Raw genomic sequence first — 17,436 nt, forward strand, 5'->3', positions numbered from 1 at the left:
AGGAAATCACTTAGAAAAACAAATGGATTCATATGTAGCATTTATGGATCTGAAGAAGAAATATGATAGGGTTGATAGAGATGCTTTGTGGAAGGCTTTAAGAGAATATGGTGTAGGAGGTAAGTTGCTTGAAGCAGTGAAAAGTTTTTACCAAGGATGTACAGCTTGCGTACGAGTAGAAAAAGAGGAAAGTGATTGGTTCCCAGTGAATGTTGATTTGCCGTAGGGGTGCATGAATTTTTCATGGTTGTTTAATTTGTGTATGGATAGGGTGGTTACGGAGATGAATGCAAGATTCACATTTAAATTCTTTGTTTCAATTTTCATTGCAAAACGTATTTTTCTAAAGACTGGAAATGTATTACTTCTATCATTATTTTCTGTAATGAGAGATTTATATCAGCTACAGTTACTTGAAGACAGTGTATCATTATAAGGTTAACAATGTAATGCATGACCAGGCATCACTAGCTAGAGGGTGTAATGGTACAAAAATTCATTTTACTAGTAATTTTCCCCTGTATTTCCTTGATGTCCAGCATCTCGCATTTATTGACAGATAGTGCGGATATTCAAACCAAATTCATCAGACTAGGTACATTATCGATACCTAATTTATGATGGAGAGAGAGAGAGAGAGAGAGAGAGAGAGAGAGAGAGAGAGAGAGAGAGAGAGAGAGAGAGAGAGAGAGAGAGAGAGAGATTTGGCATTTTAAACGGCATTAATGTGTGACTTCATCTTGCTTTTTAGTCCAGTCAATTGATGGTGATATTGTGATAATAACTGGAATTTCCGTGATCACAGACTAGTTACTTCAAGTGAACTTCCTACATTATTGTCGTTTATGTGCCAGATTCTTTTGCCTAAATCAGTCATCACAGAAAGAATCTAAGAAAGACAGGCAAGCGGGATGAAACGCGCGTGAGCGTTGGTTGCTTTAATTCCATGTGGGTTCAGCAGATGGCTCTAGCTTACATTGCCTTATCTGCTGTTTACACAAACTCAGCCATGAGATTAAAGAAACATCGATGTGACCTGAAAACGACACTGGTGTGCAGTTTGCAAACAACAGAAAAGATAACCCAGAACTTTTGTTTCATGTTTTTCCAAGGGATAAGGTAATGTACGTATGACTTTCAGTACATATAAACAAATAACAGATGGAGGTAACTTTCAACACAATATGTAGAAAAAACAAACTGCAACTGGGCAGTGAAGTAACAACAATGGCTTTTTTTTTTTTAATAGATTTAAGCATCATATTCGTAACTACACATAAACCTAAGTACTTGATTTTATGTGGATTTGCTTACTTACTTTGTAAACATTACTTTGTATGTTTGTAGGTTCTCCTTATATGATCATTCTGAATTACGGCTTATATGTTTGATGGTTTACGGCCAGCGACCCATAAGGGAGGTCATTAGGCCTGCAACCTTATTTGATTTTGACTTTGCAGTTTTATCCCTATAAGCTAAATACATCCTAACCTTAGCTGAAAATAAACACATATACATTAAATGTAAATAATATCTATTCAAAGAAGAATATATAAAATGTTTAGTGGGTGCTACACCAACTTGACGGCCACTCGGTACTACACCCACCACTGGTGCAGTTAAAGAAGGAACTATGAAGGAGATAGGACAGGTAGAGATATAAGCCTTCACCCTAGATATGTACATGTTTAGATTATGATTCAATACTATCAGCAGACCACCAGCCCGGCGCCACAATTGAACTCACCACAGTACCTTCCCGCTGCACCCCGGGGCCGGGATGTTGTCACTCAGCACATAATCCTGTAGTCCCAGGTGGGAGGGAGACTCCCACCGCAGCAGTAGCAGCACGGAGCCCAGGTTCCGCCTCATAACACCTGGATTTGTTTAGTTTCCCTGAGGAAGATCATCAGTTGATCAAAAATGCTAGGTTGTCAACGAGTATCTTTTTTATTGTAAATGATATTTGTTTTTTTGGAAGTGCTCTATTAATTTCACCATCTGCTGCGTGAATTGTGTGCAGCAGAGGATGATATGTTTTATTGAGTTGATGTTATTACATATTGAGGAGAAGGTTTTTTTCAGTGTAAGGTTTGAGGTGGATGGGTGGTGTGTGTACAGTTCGTTTTGAGGCGGACCAGCACAACTTCCTCTCTCTTGTTCTTTCCGTAAGAAGTCGGCCGGTCCGCCACTTTTTGTTTAAATCTATTGTTTGTCATCATGCCAGTCCACTGACCTTGCCACAAAAGTATTAATGTCTTCCCCGGGGTAAGGCAGTACCCCAGCTACCGAGGGATCGGGAAAACCTCCCGAGTTTTGAGGTCGACTTGGTCAACTACTCTGCCAGCTCAATGTTGCCATAGATACCACAATGACCCACCAGGCACCCAGATTAAGATGATATCTTTGCTACATGTATTTGATTTATTAATAAGATTGACCTGTATTTCATTTGACTCTATGTAACCAGAGTCTATTGCTTTAAAATGATTGGAGTTAATTATATAACTGTCAAGAGCAAATAATTCCACACAAATCAGATGTATGGTCGAGCTAGCGGTACCTGAAGGCACACTTCCCCACCATACACTTGCAGCCATACATTCGTTCATATTGGATCCGTCAGTTTAGAACTGGCTATAGGAATGGTAGTAACTAAGGACTTTACTAGAACGCTGGTGTACTTACTCTCCCACCGGCGCATTAGTCTTTAGTAGGGAAACAGTTTATTTTCATGTTAGAGGGCTCCCAAGGAGCCACTCTACTTCTAAGCAGCGTATCCACTTCTTGCACTTTGATACCAGAGTTTTCGCTGGTGGGATGTATTCTGAGGGCCAGTGGTGTGACGCCTCCGTCGACAAACTGTAACCATTCAGTAACGAGGCGACAGCCGGAGTGTTGTTCCTCCTGGCCATCAGAATACTATACTTCCACGACACAACCTCACGATGCAGCTGGGGAGGACGTACGTACATTAGCCTCAACCTCCAGTCGAAGAACTCTGGTACATGTTAGGACACCAAGACACATTCGCAAACATCTATTCTGTAACACATTTAATCTCCTCAGGGTACAATCGCTTGCCGAAGCATATACCTGGGAGCCATAGTCTTGTTTAGATAAATCATTAATAAGATCTGTCAGCGCTCCAGAAGAAACCCGAAATGCATTTGAGAATATCAAATCTTTTATTACAATCTATTATTAAATAATCAGTATGTGTTTTCCAAGTTAATCGTCATCAATATTTAGACCCAAGAATTTTACGTTACTACGAATAGGGGTCGGGTTGTTAGCTAGTCTTGATTGTAAGTTTAAGATTTTATTTTTAAGGGTAAAAACAACCTCGATGCTTTTAATGGCAGAAAACTTGCAACTCCACTGAATCGCCCAACAATGAAAGTGATCAAGCGTGGCTTGAACTCGTTCAGCCGAAAATTGTGCATCACAGGAAGAGTGCCACGTTACACAATTGTCAGCACAGAGTAAGTATTTAATATTCCCGGGGACGGGAGCTGGAGTTAGAATATCATCAATCATAATATTAAATGATGGGCTTCGAACGCTGCCTTGCGGTACCCCATTTTTTTGGGCAAATGTGTCCGAGGTTACGTTAGTTCAAATTTGACAGCGAAAATTCTATTCCTTTAAAAAAAATATGAATAAAAATGGGGAAGCAACCTCTTAAACTAATATCATAAAGTTTTCCTAAATTCCATTTCATGTCGTATCGTAGACTTTTTCTAAATATGAATATACTTCAATTGAATATACTTCAATGAAAAATTACTTTGAAGTACAGTATTCCAAATTCATTAAATGATCCACTGTGGTTCTGTTTGTACGGAAAGTACACTGTTGACCATTTAATTAGTTTCTCGACTCTACGAAAAAAAGCCTTTTATTTACCATTCTCTCAATGACCTTTCAAATACAGCTGATCATTACATTAGGTCGAAACGAATTTGTAAAGCGTCCGGAGCCAGTGGGGATGGGATGGTGCGAGCCAAGTGCCACGAGTTTGGAAACGTTCAAGTCAGGTTTAATGTTCAAGATGCAGGTTTAATGTTCAAGATGCAGGTTTAATGTTCAAGTCACAGGCTTAATATTCAAAACGCAGGTTTAACGTTCAAGATGCAGGTTTAATGTTCAAGACTCAGGTTTAATGCAAAGTGCATTTATGTGTGAGCCCTTAATTACAACCTCTTGTTTATTACTTTTGTTTGTTGTTGCATGAACAACTTGTTTTATGTTTCATGTTTATGTATGAACACTAACATTTTTAAATTCTTGTTATTCTTATTTACTATTTTGTTTTATAATGTTTTACATTGTGTTGCATTTTCTTCAATTTATTTTCTTGGTTTTGTGTGTAATTTTTGTTCGTGGTAATGCATGAGCAACATATATTGTATATTTCATCTTTATGTTATGTGAATGTCTGCTTCTATTGAATTTGTACAAGTTTTGTCAGTCTATTTCATATTTGTTTTTATTTGTTTACGTTTATTGTGAACACTCGTAGAGGCTTACAATATATATATATATATATATATATATATATATATATATATATATATATATATATATATATATATATATATATATATATATATATATTTTTTTTTTTTTTAAAGAAGGAACAGAGAAAGAGGTCCAGGTGAGGATATTCCCTCAAAGGCCCAGTCCTCTGTTCTTAACGCTACCTCGCTATCGCGGGAAATAGCGAATAGTATAAAAATATATATATATATATATATATATATATATATATATATATATATATATATATATATATATATATATATATATAAGAAGAGAGAATGTTGGGGTGAAGAGAGTGGTAAGAGTAAGTGAGCTTGGGAAAGAGACTTGGGTGAGGAATTACCAGGAGAGACTGAGTACAGAATGGAAAAGGGTGAGAACAAAGGAGGTAAGGAAAGTGGGGGAGGAATGGGATGTATTTAGGGAAGCAGTGATGGCTTGCGCAAAAGATGCTTGTGGCATGAGAAGCGTGGGAAGTGGGCAGATTAGAAAGGGTAGTGAGTGGTGGGATGAAGAAGTAAGATTATTAGTGAAAGAAAAGAGAGAGGCATTTGGACGATTTTTGCAGGGAAATAATGCAAATGAGTGGGAGATGTATGAAAGAAAGAGGCAGGAGGTCAAGAGAAAGGTGCAAGAGGTGAAAAAGAGGGCAAATGAGAGTTGGGGTGAGAGAGTATCATTAAATTTTAGGGAGAATAAAAAGATGTTTTGGAAGGAGGTAAATAAAGTGTGTAAGACAAGGGAACAAATGGGAACCTCAGTGAAGGGGGCTAATGGGGAGGTGATAACATGTAGTGGTGAGGTGAGAAGGAGATGGAGTGAGTATTTTGAAGGTTTGTTGAATGTGTTTGATGACAGAGTGGCAGATATAGGATGTTTTGGTCGAGGTGGTGTGCAAAGTGAGAGGGTTAGGGAGGATGATTTGGTAAACAGAGAAGAGGTAGTGAAAGCTTTGCGGAAGATGAAAGCCGGCAAGGCAGCGGGTTTGGATGGCATTGCAGTGGAATTTATTAAAAAGGGGGGTGACTGTATTGTTGACTGGTTGGTAAGGTTATGTAATGTATGTATGATTCATGGTGAGGTGCCTGAGGATTGGCGGAATGCTTGCATAGTGCCATTGTACAAAGGCAAAGGGGACAAAGGTGAGTGCTCAAATTACAGAGGTATAAGTTTGTTGAGTATTCCTGGTTAATTATATGGGAGGGTATTGATTGAGAGGGTGAAGGCATGTACAGAGCATCAGATTGGGGAAGAGCAGTGTGATTTCAGAAGTGGTAGAGGATGTGTTGATCAGGTGTTTGCTTTGAAGAATGTATGTGAGAAATACTTAGAAAAGCAAATGGATTTGTATGTAGCATTTATGGATCTGGAGAAGGCATATGACAGAGTTGATAGAGATGCTCTGTGGAAGGTATTAAGAATATATGGTGTGGGAGGCAAGTTGTTAGAAGCAGTGAAAAGTTATATTGAGGATGTAAGGCATGTGTACGTGTAGGAAGAGAGGAAAGTGATTGGTTCTCAGTGAATGTAGGTTTGTGGCAGGGGTGTGTGATGTCTCCATGGCTGTTTAATTTGTTTATGGATGGGGTTTTTAGGGAGGTGAATGCAAGGGTTTTGGAAAGAGGGGCAAGTATGCAGTCTGTTGTGGATGAGAGAGCTTGGGAAGTGAGTCAGTTGTTGTTCGCTGATGATACATCGCTGGTGGCTGATTCATGTTAGAAACTGTAGAAGCTGGTGACTGACTTTGGTAAGGTGTGTGAAAGAAGAGAGTTGAGAGTAAATGTGAATAAGAGCAAGGTTATTAGGTACAGTAGGGTTGAGGGTCAAGTCAATTGGGAGGTAAGTTTGAATGGAGAAAAACTGGAGGAATTGAAGTGTTTTAGATATCTGGGAGTGGATTTGGCAGCGGATGGAAACATGGAACCGGAAGTGAATCATAGGGTGGGGGAGGGGGCGAAAATTTTGGGAGCGTTGAAGAATGTGTGGAAGTCGAGAACATTATCTCGGAAAGCAAAAATGGGTATGTTTGAAGGAATAGTGGTTCCAATAATGTTGTATGGTTGCGAGGCGTGGGCTATGGATAGTTGTGCGCAGGAGGGTGGATGTGCTGGAATGAGATGTTTAAGGACAATATGTGGTGTGAGGTGGTTTGATCGAGTAAGTAATAAGAGGGTAAGAGAGATGTGTGGTAATAAAAAGAGTGTGGTTGAGAGAGCAGAAGAGGGTGTTTTGAAATGGTTTGGTCACATGGCGAGAATGAGTGAGGAAAGATTGACCATGAGGATATATGTGTCGGAGGTGGAGGGAACGAGGAGAAGTGGGAGACCAAATTGGAGGTGGAAAGATGAAGTGAAAAAGATTTTGAGTGATCGGGGCCTGAACATGCAGGAGGGTGAAAGGCGTGCAAGGAATAGAGTGAATTGGAACGATGTGGTATACCGGGGTCGACGTGCTGTCAGTGGATTGAACCAGGGCATATGAAGCGTGTGGGGTAAACCATGGAAAGTTCTGTGGGGCCTGGATGTGGAAAGGGAGCTGTGGTTTCAGTGCATTATTACATGACAGCTAGAGACTGAGTGTGAACGAATGGGTCCTTTGTTGTCTTCCTAGCGCTACCTCGCGCACATGAGGGGGAGGGGGTTGTTATTTCATGTGTGGCGAGGTGGCGATGGAAAAATGAATGAAGGCAGACAGTATGAATTGTGTACATGTGTATATATGTATATGTCTGTGTGTGTATATATATGTATACATTGAGATGTATAGGTATGTATATTTGCGTGTGTGGACTTGTATGTATATACGTGTGTATGTGTGTGGGTTGGGCCATTCTTTCGTCTGTTTCCTTGCGCTACCTCGCTAACGCGGGAGATAGCGACAAAGCAAATAAATAAAAAAAATTAATATATATGTGAGTTCTGCTTCTGTTATAATGTCTCTCAGAGGCATGGCGTAGTGCACGTCAGTTCCACGCTTCTGTCTAACACTAACATTTTAGTAAGTCAATAAAAAATAGAATTTCTCTTTACTGAGTTTACTTTCCTTGATCACTGATGAATAGTTCTTGAAAAGGAAAATAGAATGTGCAAAGGACAAACAGAAATATATAGAATTATACATGAAAATGTATTAGGTACTGGCACTTGATGAGGTGGATTGTCTCCCCGAAACATGTGCCATATATATAGAAAATTACTTGTTAAATTGCATGAACGCCCATCGAAATGTGATTTCACCTTCATATATATATATATATATATATATATATATATATATATATATATATATATATATATAGTTTTAGATGCATAGTAATGACAACTGAATTCTAATGATCATAGTTATTTGATTTTCAGATACCTCAGTTTACCCTTAAAACAAACATAGTAGTTGTGCGTGGTATCAAGAGATGGCGATGTAAGAGGTACTAACCAACGCTTTTTTTTTTTTTTTTTTTTTTCCTGTGCATGTGGATGGTCGCCGGCCGGGAGCTCTCCTCCCTCCCTCACTCCGGTCTTATAGGGTCGGTCAGTCACGTAGCTCGGGTCAGTCACGTAGCTCGGGTCAGCTACGTACCTTGGGTCAGCCTCGTAGCTCGGGTCAGCCGCCACATAGCGGAGTAACGTCGTTCTGGTGTTGTAGTGTGTCGTGCACTTATCATCCTGGAATTTTTGGTAGACGGTGAGTTGTGAATTATGTTGTTCTGTTGTACTCGCATATCTCCATGTTTCTTTTCGTATAAATGAATCGAATGATAGATATGCCAGAAGCGTAAGATAACTAGTTTGATAACATATAGCCATCACTGACGTACAATACCGTCATAAACTTATTCAGAGCTTAATATTATTTTCCTTCTTTACTCTGTGCAAAGTGGTCTCCAGCATTGTATAATAATTGTACAATACTGTAGTGAAGATTTATGAGAATATTCTCTTGACTGCCAGAGTGACCATTCAATAGTCAGACTATTTCGAATATGAGCTCTTGAGTTTACTTTCAAGAATTAATATTATTGATTTTTTAATTTTCTCTGGTAACTGGCTATGGAAAGAACAAAGATATTCTACATGAGGAAGCTTTTATGATTTGAGAATTACAAGTGCCCTGTTCATCCACACACTAACGACCTTGCTGTGATTAGCAATTGAGTGTGGTGCCGGCTCCTGCACCAAATGTCCAGTGTTTAATCATGGAAAATAGATTTTCTCCCTTGGGCTTACTACATTAAGTATGCAATTTTAGAAAGTAGCTATGCCCATTGTGAACCACTACATACACTACAACTTGATAAGGTGTTCAAGGATCTTATATAGATTTGTAAGTGTTGCTTTTTTTATAACGAGATCTGACCTAACCACAGAGTATATCTTTTTTTTTTTTTTTAATTCTTTAGCCCCTACATGAAGCTCATTGACGTTAACAGTACAGAAAAAATCGAACCCTGTTTGCCTCCTGCTGCAAAAGGTAACGACAGGCATGTTCATCTTAGCAACCACACCTTACCTCCACCACTTCCTACGCAGTTACTACATGCGCCATCACCACCACTATTCTATCTTTTCCTGGCCACCACACCCTGAATGGCTGAATGTTTTGTTTGGTTAAGTAACTACTGTCCCCCATTATTTTCTTCATTACTCCCATTTTACTTGCACATCTTTCCTACTCAACTGCAACATACTTTTCTGAAGATACATCTCCCAGTAGCCAGGAATTTACATTTTAAGTAAATTGATAAATTGTTGGAGTCTGTACATTGGGGATAATTTTCATGTCTGGCACATTCTTTTGTGTGTAGCTACACAAACAGGATTTGAAATGAGATTTCTTCCAATACCCTTGCAAGGAGCTCTAGTCTTACCGCTACTGCCTGACACCTGAGATCCCATGTCTGATTGTAGTACGTTACTACAATTACATCGAATCTGTATGAGCTTGTAGAGACTACTACAAGAGTAACCTCATCCTAACCATTGTGAACATTACCAATAGTTAGACAGGGGAAGTGTGCAGCGTTGTGTTGGCAGAATATTCACATTGTTGAAGCACCAGTACTATTGTTGCTAACTTAGGAGGTGATTGTATGTGTAGTTCCTTCCATTAAGATTGAATGCAAATTGTCTGATGAGGTGGGTCAGTGTATGAGGCTTGTGGGACAAGAGGAAAGCTGCCCACCAGGCACTGAAATTTGTGTGATAAACATCTACATAAATGCTCCTGTAGGTTTCGACACACACAAACACCTTTAAAAACTACCTTCCCATAAAACAGAAATAATCGCAGAATGACTGAGGACATGGTTAGTGCAGACAGCATGCATAGATTTGAGAAGTTGAGTGTAAATCTCCTTTCCTTTACAGTACAGATAGGGCCCTACCATATAGTTCACAAGACTGTAAAACTTTACAATCTCATTTTCAAATTGGCACTGCTTGACCAGCATGAAGTAACTCGAAGAGTGTAGTTTACTATTAATGTTTTGTCATCATTGCAGATAATCAGCGGTGGCTTATGATACACTAATTGGATCAGAGAATAGCCAGTCTGCATACTTTATGGGTGAATGTGGCAAGTTTGATATGTTCATTGTCCTCATTCTGTAAGAGCACTGTCAAATGATAATGAAATTTCAAAGCCAAAATTTTTTGAATAATAACCTCTTTAAAGGGTACAGTATGAAAGGTCTGACAGTGCTTTGCTGCAGGTGGTGCAATTGTGGAATGGCTTCCATAACTGGAGGGCTTCCATCTACTGTGTCATGAGAATTGATTAGCTGTTCTAAACATAATTTTTTTGTGAGTATCTGATGCAGTTTTGGTGTACTGAATCACTTCAGTGTGAAAAGGAGTGTTTTGAGCATTTGCTGATTTATATATAAAAGATTTTTTTATGTATTGTGGAGTGAGGAGATATGCCACCCTGGGTAAAACTTGAAAATGCTGCCCCCTCAGTGGCTGATTATGTTGTGGGTAGAGTGTATGTTAAAGCTTCTAAGAATTCCAATATCAGACTCTAATTTAGGGGAAACCTTGGGGGGGTCACATACTCCCCAAAATTACTGAAATTGTGACCTAGTATCAATTTTATGCAGTTTTTTGCATAGTTTTGTATATCTAACATGTTGGACATGGGAAAGCCTTGTCATCTTTGAAACTTAACTTTGCTGTCTCACCATTCTGCTTCCTCCCAGCTGACCATTCTCTCTCTCTCTCTCTCTCTCTCTCTCTCTCTCTCTCTCTCTCTCTCTCTCTCTCTCTCTCTCTCTCTCTCTCTCTCTCTCCTTCCCTCCCTTCCTCTAACCTACTCAGTACCCTTCCTACCCTTCCTTTCCCATTTTATCTATTCCCACTTCTTTCATCTTTGTTGTCTTTCTTCCCCTATTTCTTGTATCATATCTGAACTACTGCACATGTATAATCTTGCAAATAAAATGTCTCAAAATATTTTTTTCTTTGGTGTCCATGCACAATTTCTTGCTTTAAAATTTTATTTCCTTTGAGAAGCAGCCATAAGCATGTAACAATTGATAGCTACCTATATCCTAAGATTAGATTAGATCATGCAGTCTTCCAAACCACAATGGGGTTTCACAATTGTCATGCAGTGTCACACTTTATCAACATCTATCAAACCAACATAAAACATATATAAGAAGGGCACAAAAAGTATAACCAAAACTCTTTCCAAAACTTACTTGCCTCATAGAGCAAAGAATCCAACTCGCACAAAATCATTAGCCATTAGTAGAAATCTGAGCACAAATTCAAACTAGATAACACCATTACTAAAATGATCACTGGCAGACAAACTTAAAACTCCCTTCTCAAAACAGTGACACACAAGACCCACAGTAAATAAGATTCTGGTGCGCTTTCAAGCTCCACTCTTATCACATCAGTCTGGTCCCTACTCCTGAAACACTCCTGACCCATTCCAGTGAAATCTCTTCTCCCAGTATACACATATACTCATGAGACACTACTAAAAAATCAGCCACAAAGCATCCTCACCTCTGAACAGGAAAGTTGTAAAAATCCTTCCCATAATTCATCCAGAGATAATTGCCCACCCACTGTTCACTCCCATTTAAAATGATTATCTTGCTGCATTTAAAACACGGCCTATTTGCATTCCAAGCACTTACAGACATCTTAAACCAACATGTGACCAATCCTAAAACCCTATAAACTATCCGGCTACTCTCCCCATACTGTTGTATGTCACTTCTGTCCTTGGTATCCAAACTCTGAAAAATTGACAACATAGATGAAACATCCACTCTCACCCACACAGCGTGGCTTCAGACCTAAACACTATACCTCCACTGTACACACTGAATTCACACAATACATTTGGGTTGATTCATCCAGTGCAACCCCAGTCCTGCTTTGTACTAGTGGTAGTATACAGCAGTGCAATTCACAATGTCCCCATCACATCCTCACACAAAAGATACTTGACACCACAACAGTGATAATGATTGACCTATTTTGCCCTGCGAAATCGGATTGGCTTCACCCCAAAGATTCTTATAATCTACTGTGGAGTTCCCAAAGGAGCAGTTCCTTCTAAATCTCTTCAGTATCTTGCTAAATGATTTCCATTACCCCAAGTGAACCTCACCATGAGGGTACTTTCATTTGCAAAAAAACCTTACAATCACAACTCCCAGACCCCACAGAAGCAACATCAAACATGCAGGACAATATTACACAATTGGTACAATAGCTCACCAAGAACAGAATGCTGCATCTCAACAGAAGTCCTTAATCACTCTTTTAATCCCAGACTGACACTTGTCCAGCTTAATCCCTCCAGTCACATTGAATGGACAGGCACACATGACATTTGCCCTTTACACTGATAAAAAAAGTAAATGCCCTCGGAACACTAAATGGCACCAGATTTAGACAAGAAAAAGAATCTAGGCATCCTCTACAAACAGTTCTTCTGCTCCACTTTACACAATGGTTAACCAGCCTGGTAGTTCACCTTCTTAAAAGTAAATGTAACAAATTGCAAATCACAGTAGTATACTCAGAATAGTTAATGGCTAATTATCGACCAAAAATGCACAACACCTCCCCACTGAAGCAAAGGTCCTCATGATACAATCTCATCTAAACATGCTTGACACTCTGTTCTATGCAACAGCTTTAGGACCCTCCCATTCAAACCACTCTATAACTATCCACCAACCCTCAAATAGAAATGAATAACTTGTAACACTTGCTCATAGATAACACACTCCCAACAAATATAATGCTGACAAAACACGTGCACTGAAATAACACCAACCAGCATTAAACAGCTGATCTCCCAATTCAGTCTTAAATCCTAAACAACCAGATACACCCATTAGGAACCTCACTCCCCAAGACAAACATGAGTCACAGTCCCCTGTGTATGCTGTGGAAATCATCCATTCTTACAACACAACAGATGCCATTTCAGAATATCCCAAGACCCTTCATACCCATTGTGCAACTTCCATAACATCAACAGAGAACACTTATCACTCAGTTGGCCATCTTCCTCAGTGTTGCAGGAGCCTTATTAAGATAGAAGGGACTCCTGGGGCAGAAAGTGCACCTCTAGTGGCTGATTCGTGTGAGAAACTACAGAAGTTGGTGACTGAGTATGGAAAAGTGTGTGAAGGGAGAAGTTTGAGGTTAAATGTGAATAAGAGCAAGGTCATTATGTTCAATAGGGTTGAGGGACAAGTTAGTTGGGATGTAAGTTTGAATGGAGAAAAATTGGAGGAAGTGAAGTGTTTTAGACATCTTGGAGTGGACTTAGCAGCAGATGGAACCATGGAAGTGAGTCACAGGGTGGGGGAGGGGTTGAAGGTTCTGGGAGCGATGAAAAATGCGTGGAAGGAGATAACGTTATCTCAGAGAGCAAAAATGGGTATGTTTGAAGGAATAGTAGTTCCAAAAATGATGTATGGTTGCACGGCATGGGCAATGGATAGGGTTGTATGGAGGAGGGTGGATGTGTAACAATGTTGTATGTTTCCATGGCATGGGCTATGGATAGGGTTGTATGGAGGAGGGTGGATGTGTTGGAAATGAAATGTTTGAGGACAGTGTGTTGTGAGGTGCTATGATTAAGTAATGAAAGGGTAAGAGAGATGTGTGGAAGTAAAAAGAGTGGTTGAGAGAGCAGAAGAGGTTCTGTTGAAATGGTTTGGACATATTGAGAAAATAAGTGAGGAAAGATTGACAAAGAGGATTTGTGTGTCGGAAGTGGAGGGAACAGATAAATGGGAGACCAAATTGGAGATGGAGGGATGGAGTGAAAAAGATTTTGAGCAATCGTGGCCTGAACGTACAGGAGGGCGAAAGGTGTGCAAGAAATAGAGTGAATTGGAACAGTGTGTTTATACTGGGGTCAATGTGCTGTCAATGGACTGAACCAGGGCATGTGAAGCGTTTGGGGTAAACCATAGAAAGGTCTTTGGTGGCTTGGATGTGGATAGGGAGCTGTGGTTTTGGTGCATTACACATGACAACTAGAGACTAAATATGAACAAATGTGGCCTTTTTTGTCTTCCTGGCACTACCTCACTGAAGGGGGAGTGATGCTATTTCATGTGTGGTGGGGTGGCGATGAGAATGGATGAAAACAGCAAGTATGAATATGTACACGTGTATATATGTATGTGTGTATATGTTGAAATGTATTTTCATGTATATGTGTGTGTGTGAGCATATTTGTATATATGTGTGTGGGTGGGTTGGGCCGTTCCTCGTCTGTTTCCTTGCGCTACCTCGCTAATGCAAGAGATGGCGGTAAAGTATGATGAAAAATATATTGTAGAGGATTTGTGGATCAGGTGTTTGCTTTGAAGAATGATGTGAGAAATACTTAGAAAAACAAATGGATTTGTATGTAGCATTTATGGATCTGGAGGAGGCATATGATAGAGTTGTTAGAGGTACTTTGTGGAAAGTATTAAGAGTATATGTTGTAGGAGGCAAGTTACTAGAAGCAGTAAAAGTTTTTATTGAGGATGTAAGGCATGTATACGAGTAGGAATAGAGGAAAGTGATTGCTTCTCGGTGAATGTCAGTTTGCAGCAGGGGTGCATGATGTCTCCATGGTTGTTTAATTTGTTTATGGATGGGGTTGTTAGGGAGGTGAATGCAAGTTTTGGAGAGAGGGACAAGTAGACACTCTGTTGTGGATGAGAGGGTTTGGAAAGTGAGTCAGTTGTTGTTCGCTGATGATACAGCATTGATGGCTGATTCGGGTAAGAAACTGCAGAAGTTGGCGACTGAGTTTAGTAAAGTGTTCGAAAGAAGAAATCTGAGAGTAAATGTGAATAAGAGCAAGGTTATTAGGTTCTGTAGGGTTGAGGGATAAGTTAACTGGGAGGTAAGTTTGGATGGAGAAAAACTGGAGGAAGTGACGTGTTTTAGATGCCTGGGAGTGGATTTAGCAGCAGATGGAAGTGGAAGCGAGTGACAGGGTGGGGGAGGGGGCAAAGGTTCTGGGAGCGTTGAAGAACGCGTGGAAGGTGAAAACGTTATCTTGGAGAGCAAAAATGGGTATGTTTGAAGGAATAGTGTTTCCAACAATATTATATGGTTGCGAGGCATGGGCTATAGATAGGGTTGTGCGGAGGAGGGTGGATGTTTTGAAAATGAGATGTTTGAGGACAGTGTGTGGTGAGGTGGTTTGATCAAGTAAGTAATGAAAGGGTAAGAGAGATATGTGGTAATAAAATGAGTGTTGTTGAGGGTGTATTGAAATGGTTTGGTCACATGGATAGATTGAGTGAGGAAAGATTGACAAAGGGGTTATATGTGTCAAAGGTGGAGGGAACGAGGGGAAGTGGGAGACCAAATTGGAAGTGGAAGGATGGAGTGAAAAAGATTTTGAGCAATTGGGGTCTGAACATACAGGAGGGTGAAAAGCATGCAAGGAATAGAGTGAATTGGAATGATGTGGTATACTGGGGTTGACGTGCTGTCATTGGAGTGAACATGGGCGTGTGAAACAATTTTGGTAAACCATGGAAAATTTTGTGGGGCCTGGATGTGGAAAGGGAGGTGTGTTTTCGGTGCATTACACATGACAGCTAAAGAGACTGAGTGTGAACGAATGTGGCCTTTGTTGTCTTTTCCTAGCGCTCCCTCACGCACATGCAGTGGGGAGGGGGTGCCATTTCATGTGAAGCGGGGTGGTGACTGTAATGGATGAAGGCATTATGTATGAATATGTACAATTGTATATATGTATATGTCTGCATATATATGTATGTATACATTGAAATGTATAGGTATATATAAGAAAGAAATATAAGTCAGCTGATCTACAACAAAGAGATGTAGCTAGGATGCCATTTGGTAAACTCATGATTGTCCAAGACAGACAATGAGCGTATCATAAACTTATGTGGACAAGAAGGGGAATTGTTTATAATTTTTATCAAAAATAAAGCTATCCAGTTTGTATAGACCTTCACTAATATTAAGGATATAATTCTTTGTGTATTTGATAATAGAAGATTCAATGATATTTCTTGTGGCACTGGAGTTAGTTAATAACTGAGATGGCATTACTCTAGTCAGTACAATGATCATAGTTTTTAAAGTGTTTAAACAAGGCATTTGATTCTTGTACTGTTCTTATACTATATTTATGTTGCTTAAGTCTAACAGAAAGATCCTTACCAGTCTGCCCAACATAAACTTATCACAATTTCTACATGTCACTTTATAGATGCATCCAGGAGAATTTTCTGGCAAGTTCCTGATTAAGACATTCTTTATAGTATCATTGTTGCTGAAGGCAACATTTACATTAAAGGATTTAAGCAACATGGGAAGTAAAGTAAAATTATTATTAAAAAGGAGAACTAAAAGATTCTTGGTGTCAATGGAAGGTTTGGGTTCAACTCTATAGAATGATTTCTTTGCTAACTTCAGGGATTTATCAATGAAAGATCTAGGGTACTTTTAACTTAGATCCAATAGAATATATCTTCTCAAACTCATCATCAATAAACTCTGGACTACAAATACGAAGTGCCCTAAGGAACATAGATTGAATGGATGATAATTTAATTGTCACGTTGAGGTGAGTAATAATGGATATATGAGCATACGTTGTTAGGTTTTCTGTATATGCTAAACTTAGACTTGTTTCCTTGCCTATGGATCATGCAGTCTAAAAATGGTAACATACCATTATTTCAATTTTCCAGAGTAAGTTTGATAGAAGGTACCAAATTATTAAGTAATGAGAGAAATCTTTGTAAATATTCATTTGTTGGCCAAACACAAAGAACATTATCTCCATACCTAAACCAAATTGCATTAGAAGGTAAGATATTCTTTAGTAGTTTTGTTTCAAAGAATCTCATATAAAGATTACTTAGGACAGGTGAAAGAGGGTTACCCATTGCCATACCAAATTTTTTAGCATATTCTCCATTGAATTGAAATACATAGTCTTTTATACACAATTTTATCAGTTCAATGCAAACAGACTTTGAAATAGGTAAATGATTATCATCCAAAACATCAGATAAGTATTCTAAAAGGTCATCAGCTGGGACTTTTGTGAACGGTAAGGAAGCATCAAAGCTAGCAAGTTTGAAATTAAAATTAACATTGATATTGTTAAGCTTATTAACTAATTAATTCTACATTCATGATGTTAGAATTTATCTTGCCCACTGAAGGGCTTGATAAAGAAACTAACCATTTTGACAATTTACATGTGATAGAGCCTACTGAACTCACTATAGGTCTTGCTGGAAAATTTTGTTTGTGTTTTGATAAGTCCATACATATATGGTAATGAAGGGGACAAAGATGATAAACTTTTGATACATATACATACACATACACACACACATGTACATATTCATACTGG

At 39.1% G+C, this 17,436-nt stretch overlaps 1 protein-coding gene across 1 annotated transcript in view; it reads left to right on the forward strand.

Annotated features, from left to right (window-relative positions):
• The first annotated feature begins 8,027 nt into the window (after nt 1–8,027).
• Nucleotides 8,028–17,436, forward strand: part of LOC139753741 (tuberin-like) — a 44,476-nt gene continuing 35,067 nt past the window's right edge. The window contains exon 1 of the mRNA XM_071670537.1: nt 8,028–8,226. The gene's annotated coding sequence lies outside the window, so the exon portion shown is untranslated. The remainder of the gene's footprint in view (nt 8,227–17,436) is intronic.

The sequence above is a fragment of the Panulirus ornatus genome, chromosome 15, assembly GCF_036320965.1.
Source record: "Panulirus ornatus isolate Po-2019 chromosome 15, ASM3632096v1, whole genome shotgun sequence".
NCBI lineage: Eukaryota > Metazoa > Arthropoda > Malacostraca > Decapoda > Palinuridae > Panulirus > Panulirus ornatus.